General features: G+C 46.7%; 1 protein-coding gene across 1 annotated transcript in view; it reads right to left on the bottom strand.

Annotated features, from left to right (window-relative positions):
* Positions 1-7,563: 7,563 nt before the first annotated feature.
* LOC311368451 (RAS guanyl-releasing protein 2-like) overlaps positions 7,564-8,938 on the bottom strand; it is a 34,000-nt gene continuing 32,625 nt past the window's right edge. The window contains exon 14 of the mRNA XM_084487258.1: positions 7,564-8,934. The gene's annotated coding sequence lies outside the window, so the exon portion shown is untranslated. The remainder of the gene's footprint in view (positions 8,935-8,938) is intronic.

The raw sequence follows: 8,938 nt of genomic DNA, 5'->3' as shown, positions 1-8,938 counted from the left end.
CTCCTCGGCAATATAATACCCTCTCTCTCTTCCGCGGTTCCGTGAATAACAATAATATGCAGCAGAATCATCTCATTAACACAGTGAGCGGCCCTGCGAATATGCGGTGTGTGTGTGGATGCCGGGTACTTACGGCAGGTTGTATTCCTGCCGCCGGTGGAGCTGCCACCGCTAATGATGCGTATTTCACAGTCCAGGTAGCATCCAGCGGAACTTACGCGGCGTAATTGACAGCCCGGCGGAGAATGGCTGGGCGAACGCGCCGCAGCTGAATTTACTGATAACCGGGCGCAATTTGTATACACACACTCCACACAAATGGGAGAGCAGCATCACATCGGGGCCCCGGCTCCATTTCAGAACCTTTAGCTGGTGCGCTGGGAGCCGCCTCGTTTTCCGTTGTCTTCATGGAAAGATTCCATTGGTTTAGATGATTCGATTTTGGAGAATTGCCGTGGGCTGTTGTGATTAAGTTAATAGAATAGAATAATAGGTGGTAGGTTTGGTACTAGTATTGGGAAGGTAGTAGGTTTAGGACTAGTTCAAGGTAGGTAGTTGGTTGAGTACCTTTTAGGCAGTAGGTTAAGTGCTAATTTTAGGTAGGTAGTAAGTTTAGTATGAGCATTAGGTAGTTAGTAGGTTCAGATACTGGGTAGGTTTAGTACTATGAGTGTTGTGTGTCTTTTCCTCCCTCCTTTGGGGGAGAGCCGATAATGTGGATTGCGTTTGGTTCGGGGTCAGGGCCCTCCTTTGTGCTCTCTGATTGGCTATTCTTCATCATCGTCTTCATCTCGCTAGTCTTTCTCTATCGTCCTCTTTGTTCTCCTCCTCAAGCCATTGTGTGGGAGATCTAATGAGAGGGGTGGAATGGGAAAGGGAAGAGGGAGGGAGTGAAAGGGAGTGAAAGGTAGACGGGAATAAAGAGAGGAGGAGAGAGGGTAAGACAACGAGTGAAAGAGAGGAAAGGCGGAATGAGACAGGGGTAGGGAGTGAGGGAGTGAAAGAGAGAGAGGGGAGAGAGAGAAAGAGAAGGAATGAGAGAGGAGAGAGGAGAGAGATGAGAGAGAGAGAGAGATAATGAGAGATTGAGAGATTCATTATTTATTAATGGCCGGCTCCCCAAAGCTCTGTAAAACATTGTGTTGAGATGCGACAGGTGAGCAGCACTTCAAAGCAATTAATACTGCAAGGAGCAGTGCGAGAGAGAGGTAGAGAGAGGTAGACACGGTACACTAGGAGCAAGAGAGAGAGAGAGAGAGAGGGGGGGGGGGGGGGAGGTAGATGCAGTCCACTAGGAGCCGCAGAGAGAGAGGTAGAGAGAGGTAGACACAGTACACCAGGAGCCAGAGAGAGAGAGGTAGAGAGAGGTAGACACAGTACACCAGGAGCCAGAGAGAGAGAGAGAGTTAGAGACAGTATGCTAGGAGCAAGAGAGAGAGAGAGAGCGGTAGAGAGAGACAACACGCTATGAGCAGGAAGGAGGGGTAGAGAGAGGTAGACACAGGGAACTAGGAGATGCATAGAGAGAGAGAGGTAGAGACAGTATGCTAGGAGAGAGAGAGAGAGTAAAGAGAATACACTGCCAGACCAACAGGTGTGTTGGACCAAGTGTGGTCCAACACACTCTGCCCTAGACTGGGTAGCCCCGCCCATTCTGCCAGCGATTTGAGTTGGCCCTGCAGAAGGGTCTGGAGAAGAGCGATACATTTCTTTCTAGTTTCCGAGACGTTTTTGCGGGAGCCAATCAGCCACGCCGGCTTTTCCCCCCCTGGCGCGCTATTGGCTGGTTTAACACAACGACGACAGGGAAGCGACGGCGAGCAGCCAATTGCGTACCGAGTCAATTGAACGCCCGCCCGTTGATCACGCCTCTTGTGCTGCAGAAAACGACCGCAGCCTCCCCCAGACCAACGTGCAATCTACGACTGAGCTTGGTCTGGCAATAGCCAGGCTAACTCTGTGCCCTGGACACCCAGAGGTCAGGGGGGGGGGGGGGGGGTGTGTGTCCCGGAATGGCTCAGGATCAGGAGTCCGGTCCCGGTCTCCAGACAGAACCCCCTGCATGAACCCGCTCCCCTGGCTCTGAACCCACCGCCGAGGATTACAGCTGCTACACACGCTGATCCTCTCTGTATCTCATGTCTCTCCAATGCCTTCCTCTCTCCCTCCCCCCCCCCCCCCCCCCCTCTGTATTCAATAACTCTCTCCCAGGCCTCTCTCCCCCTCTCTGCATTCTAAACCTCCCAATCTCCCAAGTTCCTCTCCTCTCTTCAATGTGTCTCTCCCCTATTTCCCCTCTCATGCTCTCTCTCGTGCTCTCTCTCTCTCTCTCTCTCTCTCCCATATTGCCCTCCCACATTCATATTCCTCTCTCTTTAAGGGGCTCGTGTTAAGGTTTCAAGTGGGGAGGGGGGGGGGGAGGGAGGGAGGGAGGGGGGGGGGAGATACGGAGGAGACGAGAGCGGTAGAGCGAGGTAGGGAGAGGGTGAAAGTGGGGTTCTATGGCAGTGAAAGGCATCACATCAAAGACCTTCACGTTTTTCCGTAACAAAAAAAAAAAACTCCCCACTTGAGTGTGAGCTTTGTATCTGCGCAGCGCATGAAGTACACACACACACACACACAGATGAAAAGAAATCGGCTCTGCGTCGTAGTGTTGCCGCAGATATATCTCACCGGTTCGGTGTTGGACTTTGAACCGCCTACACGTCCTGTGCATTTCCGTCGGCGCTCGGCGTTCCTAGTCTGTGATTGGCTGGAGTTTGGTGCCACGCGTTCCATTAGCGCTTGGCCTTGTTCAAGCCTGTGATTGGCTGGAGTTTGGTGCGCTGCAGTCCATAAGAGAGTGGCATTCTCCCAGTCTGTGATTGGCTGGAGTTTGGTGCCATGCGTTCCATAAGTGCTTGGCCTTGTTTACTCTGTGATTGGCTGGAGTTTGGTGCCAACGACGCCTTTTATGACAAGTGGTAGGGCTGCATGTGTAAATACCAAGTCACGCTTCTGTGTGGAATGGCCGCCTGCCGTAGGGTCCCGCTACACCGCAGCTCCCATGGACGGTTCCCTATTAGCTATTCTAAACGTTATCCGGCAAAAGTTACTCATTCGGCGACATCCGGAGATTTCTATAATGTGAAGACGATGTGTCGTACAAATGAGCATCCTTGACGAACATCCTTGACTCATCTGTCGCGAAGGAGAACGTAGCGAGGAAGACGCCGTGGGCCTCCGAGGCCTGCAACCGAGGCCTGTGTGGGTTGAGTCTTTGCATAGAGACCCACGTGTAGCTACCGGCTTTTCAAAGCACAGTACAGTTACTGTTGGCCTTGAAGGAGGTACTTATATGGACCGGGGCGTTTCGGTGAATTTCTGTGATTATTCTTTCTTCGACACGTTTTTTTTTTCCGGGAAGACGGAAAGAAGTTTATTTCGGAGCGGATCGTCAGTACCGAACGCGGGCTAGCTTCAGCGTGTACGTCGTAGTCCAGGGGGGGCAACGGTGACTACGGCAACAAGCCGAGGTGGTCCGTGTGTGTGTGTGTGTGGGTTTGTACGGTGCTTTCGGATAAACAACAGAGAGCCGCGGCCGTTAAGCTAAAGTGTTCCTCCGCCGTTCGTTTTATCGCGGACGGCGGCGGTTAAACGAGGGAAACCCGAGGAACGGGCGGGGCGCGTCCCCAAACACCGCCACGGCAGCTGTTGGTTTTTCACAATGAAAAAAAAAAGACGTACACTTCCAGTAAACCTGTGCGGAAGTTAATGCGTTGAACCGGCGTCATAAAAGTGGTCTTTAGTGGCCTAAGTGGTCTTTAATAAAGGCATGTGTTTTTTTTCTTTTTTTTTACATGCCTCTGAGGCATAATCTCATGAAAACCTGAAAGGTTTTCGTTCAGACTGTTGAGCATCGTTTTACCAGCTTATAAAGCTTTATCTTGCGTCTCGGCCCTCCAGAGAACCACCAGCGTTTAGGACTTAAAGTGTTGGTGTTGGGGGGTGGGGGGGTGGGGGGTGGTGTACAATATCAACACCTAACCACCGGGCTGTCTTCCGGGCTGTCTTCCATTTCTTCGCTGCCCCTTCCATTCCCACCCATGTTGGGATTGATGTTGAGCACCCAGAGAGAAAAAAGAGAGAGGGTGTATAGTTTTAGTGCTTGTCTAATGTTTTTAGAGCGTTACTGCGTTTTACTTTTGAATTGAATTGCATAGGGAAGAGAGCGACATGGAGGAGAGAGAGGTGGGCTGGAGAGAGGCAGCACGAGAGAGAGAGAGAGAGACAAACCATACAGAACAAAACGGTGACGTGCGATAGGAGCAGACTTCCCTTCACCCACCAAAACACACTTCCCTCGGGGGAAGGGCGCGTTGTCGCCCGTCAGCTCACCGCCGCTAACGTCGCTCCGTGTCCACCGTCAAGGGCCGTTACGCAACGGCAGGGAAACAAGGCAGCTATTCTGAGCGGGAGAAAGATGGCGCGCGTCTTTCCCCCCCGTAGAGGCGCCGGGCGAGGAGCCGTGTCGCCCTGAGGGGGGGGAACAACAGGGAAGAGGAAAAGAAAGGACGACAAAATCAAATGAAAGTGCAGTAGTCTAGAGGAACGGGGTGGATTGTGGGTAAAAAGGGGGGATCTTCGTTTTTTAACAATAGCGACTGATAAGCCGTCCGCCGTGGATGAAAACTAGCTGCGCACGACGCGCACTTTAAACCGTATTTATTCTACGGCGATACCTACTTTCACGGGATTTACTTCAGAATCGGAGAGCTTAATCCTGAGCGGTTACCACGCTCGTGTGGATTTCCTTTTCTTTTCTTTGGCACGTTTAAGACGCTCCTGGTAAATGAACAACGTGGATCATTTAGCGACTCGCGCTGACGTCTAATCGGGCATTCAAACCGCATCTCACTCGTAGTCGATACCTTCAAAAAAAACAAACAACCTCAGAAGGTCGGTAGATACTCGGGCGGGGGGGAGTACGGCTTTTAATGGATAATCCATATTTACATTTGGAGGTAGCTGAGCAGAAACGACATGTAATACTGACACGCAACCGCGTTACCGCGATGGGAAACCACCTCGGGCGGGGGCGGTGCTAGCTGCCACGGCTAGGCTAGCTGTACGGGCCTTACGTACGGTATGGCTCAACCGCTCACCACTGTGACTCTCACCCACCCACTAGGGGGATTTTAAGCCCGTTTCAGAAATACAAATTGCATATTTTCTGTGTTATCTATCCCAGGGCTAACTGTTATTGACTATTTGTCGGTCAACAGGCCTCCGGCTGAAACTGTTTCCCGTTTCAGCCGTTTATTTATATACGTCTTGCTCTGGCCGGCAAAATACTACACCCTGACTGAGTTCCCTTCCCACAGCCCGTGCCCAGTGGAGATCTCTCCCAATACATTAAATCGGGAACTTTCTCCATAGGGAACTTTCTGATATCACACAGGGAATTCTGCTTCCGTGGGGAAGAGTCAACCAAATAAAAGTCAAATGAGAGGGCGAGAGAGCTGCCTCAAGGCTCCTCTGGACGCAGCACGATGAATGTCTGACCTTTCTTATTGTGTGTTGTTCCAATAAATTCCAACACTGCCATGGCATTCAACATGTACGTGGAAAAAAAAAACGTCTTCGCCGCTGCTGTGTGTTTGGCCTTAGTAGAGGTTGAACAGATTTGGTATTATTACTGGAGGGGTTTAATAATGGAAATATTATTTAATTGACTCACAATAACTTGTCTTTGTGTGTGTGTGAATAAGAAATACTATAAGGGGATGCACAGCATTGTCCGTCTACTCTAGTCTCATGGACACACTGACATACATAGACAGTAAAACCTTTCTAGAAAAGAAAGTGAAGTCAGTTATATATTATTATATAGTCTCCCTTAAAACACAAAAGTAGGCCTAGGTCTTTCTTTCTTTTATGTTCAGGCGACAGTCCGTTGTGACTGGCGCTTTATTCAGCAGCTACACATTGCCACCAAGTGGTAGACACGGGGACTGCAGTGGCTCTGGAGTGGAATTGAAAATCTGTAAATCTAACGAATTAATTGCATGTTGTACTCTTCACTCTACCAAGACAGGCGAACATCCCCAGTTTGGCCCTACTCCCATACTCAACAACCCTCGACAGGTTGGCATCTAATCAATATTTTTTTCATTACACTTAGACCTACATGAGCAACAGCTTCTCCTGCGACTCCCCACAATTCACCGCCGCATTGCGCCGGGGCTTTCTGTGCATTAATGATTTTCAATTTATAAAAAGCGTCGTCTTGAAACTTTCTCCGACGAAAGGCTGTAGTTTCACAGTAGGCTACTTTAAACGCGGACCATTTTAAACAAATGCATGGCTATTTCATTAGCACGTCATTAGCTGGAGGCCAGGCTGGGCCGCTGCTGTTCGATCGCCGATCTCATTTTGGCCGTTTCAGATCGATACCACTCCGTCTGCAGGCGATTTTGCTGCAGCTTCTGCCAGAGACTTGTACCTGAATGGACAGGCTCTATCATTGGTGTAGCGCACGCATGCACACACGCATGCACACGCACGCACGCACGCACGCACCCCTCTCCTCGCATGTCCTCTCCTCTCACATTTCGGAACCTAGTGTTAGCCTACGAAGTTTTTTTTAGGTCTTGTGTTTGCAGTTTTTCTTCAAGATAAAGAGCATTCTTTCCAAAATGAATAAGAATTCGTTATTCTTCTTTGACAGCATGAAGACAGATGTCTGCAGAAGCCATGCACAACGCTGTCTTCACCAGTGTTATTTGGTTTTAATTATATTTGTCGATATGTCGGAATATTCGATTCAGGAAGTTGCAGAAATACATTCACAACGGTCAAGTTTGAGGCCAAAAGCTGCAAATAGAAAGTGAGTTTCTTCTTGGCATCTGATCTTCACCCAACCACAACCCCCTCATTAACAATATAATTAATATAATCCCTCCACCTAAACCCTCTCTGTCGGACTACAGAACCCAACCCGTTTCAACCAGTCAGTCTTATTGGGTTCTTCGTCGCCACATATCTAAACATGTATTTACTTTCTTGAATGTCACGTTTCATTTGACATTATTCAACACTATTTAACTTTATGCTGCAGTGACATATAGAAAATATCTCTAAGGTAATTTATTCATTGTCTAATACTGACTACGTACACACGCACACACACACGCAAACATGTGCACGCTCACATGCGCACACGCACGCATAGGCACACGCGCACACACACACACACACACACACACACACACACACACACACACACACACACACACACACACACACACATCATGATATTCCACAGGAGGCTGTACCTGTTTCAGTTATGGTGTAGCTTATACTTATATTTAATTTAATTTAATTTCAATGAACAATGGAAGAATAGGCCCAACCAAAATACATTTAAATGTAGTAGTTTAAATACTATTTATAGAAATGTATTATTTAGTCCTTTATAAATATAACACTTATATAAATATATTATTTGGTCCCCTATACCTACTCAACAGTAGGAACAACAGAGAATCGACGAAAAGAGGAAATAAAAACAGACAATTTCACTGTGTATATCATTGTTATTACACATATGTTATTGTCACAAAGACGTGTATAATCATATAACAGAAGCACACATTTGAGTGGAGCAAGCTGTGTTTTTTCATATCAAGAGAACTGTACACAGACCACAATATATATATATATATAACATTTGCATCAGCCTGAACACTGCATTCACATGGACTGGTCTTCACGTCGAGCAAGGTGCCACATGACATACAAAAAGATGTGTCACTTATCATTCATTTATCTTATTTTTTACCTTGTTTAAGTCGAATATTGTTTAAAGTCCAGAGTTTTAGACACATAGCAACACTGTTACATATCAAGATTGAGCTTGCATCGCGTCAAAAGAAATATTCTCAACGCAATCTTTTCCGTGTTACCACTGATGTCCTGTAGGGGGCGGAAGAAACCCGTTTAACACTTGATATGTCATGAATATTACGTCTACCTCAACATAGCAACACTAACATGAGGATTTGTGTTCGAATAAGTAACGTGTTTTTTATGCTGCTACATTCATAATACTTCAAGATGGAATATATTCATTGGCTTGTAAAAAATATAAACAGTAGGATACTTTATACTGACAACACAAGGGCAATTACTCTACAAACGGACTTATACTTATATTCTGGTTTTATATATTAATATTAACATGACAAAATAAAGGAGTCCATTGTAATTATAACTTTCAACAACAGCCATGTGAACCGTCGTCACTGTTATGCGGTTGTTGTCAAAGTGAGCTACCTTGAGTCGCAATTATGTTGCGTTGTGTTTGTTTGTTTTTCTTTTCATTTTTTTGCGTGCGTTTCATCTGACATCAAAATCGCTTCATAATTGTTAGCTGGAAATCGACTTTCAAAGAAGACAATACAAACGGGAGATAAAAAGCTGAGACAGCCAAGTCATAGAAAGACAATAAAATAAGCTTTCTTTTTTATCTGGATAACATTCTTGGCAATAGCACCTATTTACTTTTTAAAGGAAACTATGTATTATACAGTCAGGCATTCCCATTGGCAGTCAAGCATATGAATCCACAAAATAGACTTATGGTAAAATCTTCATACAGAAAATACAATTGTGTGGATATCTTTTGAATATATATTTATATGACTATTCCACTGATTTAGTTCTACATCATAACACTTTGGGTTTCACATGTAATCAAAATGCAGGGTTTCACATAGAAAAACACGGACATTCTGATCTGAGTTCACATTTCTCATCACATTCTCAGATAGTGCAGGAAGTGGTTTTGTTGTTGTTGCAGTAGCGGCGTGCGTCCACTAGGTGCAGCATGTAGCCGTCCCGTTTTGTGTTTCAGTGCAATTGCAATCGTCTCAGACACATACACGGCAGCTCC

This window comes from Micromesistius poutassou (assembly GCF_964030765.1).
Source record: "Micromesistius poutassou genome assembly, chromosome: 23".
Taxonomy (NCBI): Eukaryota; Metazoa; Chordata; class Actinopteri; order Gadiformes; family Gadidae; genus Micromesistius; species Micromesistius poutassou.
This window is presented reverse-complemented; position numbering and strand designations above follow the sequence as displayed.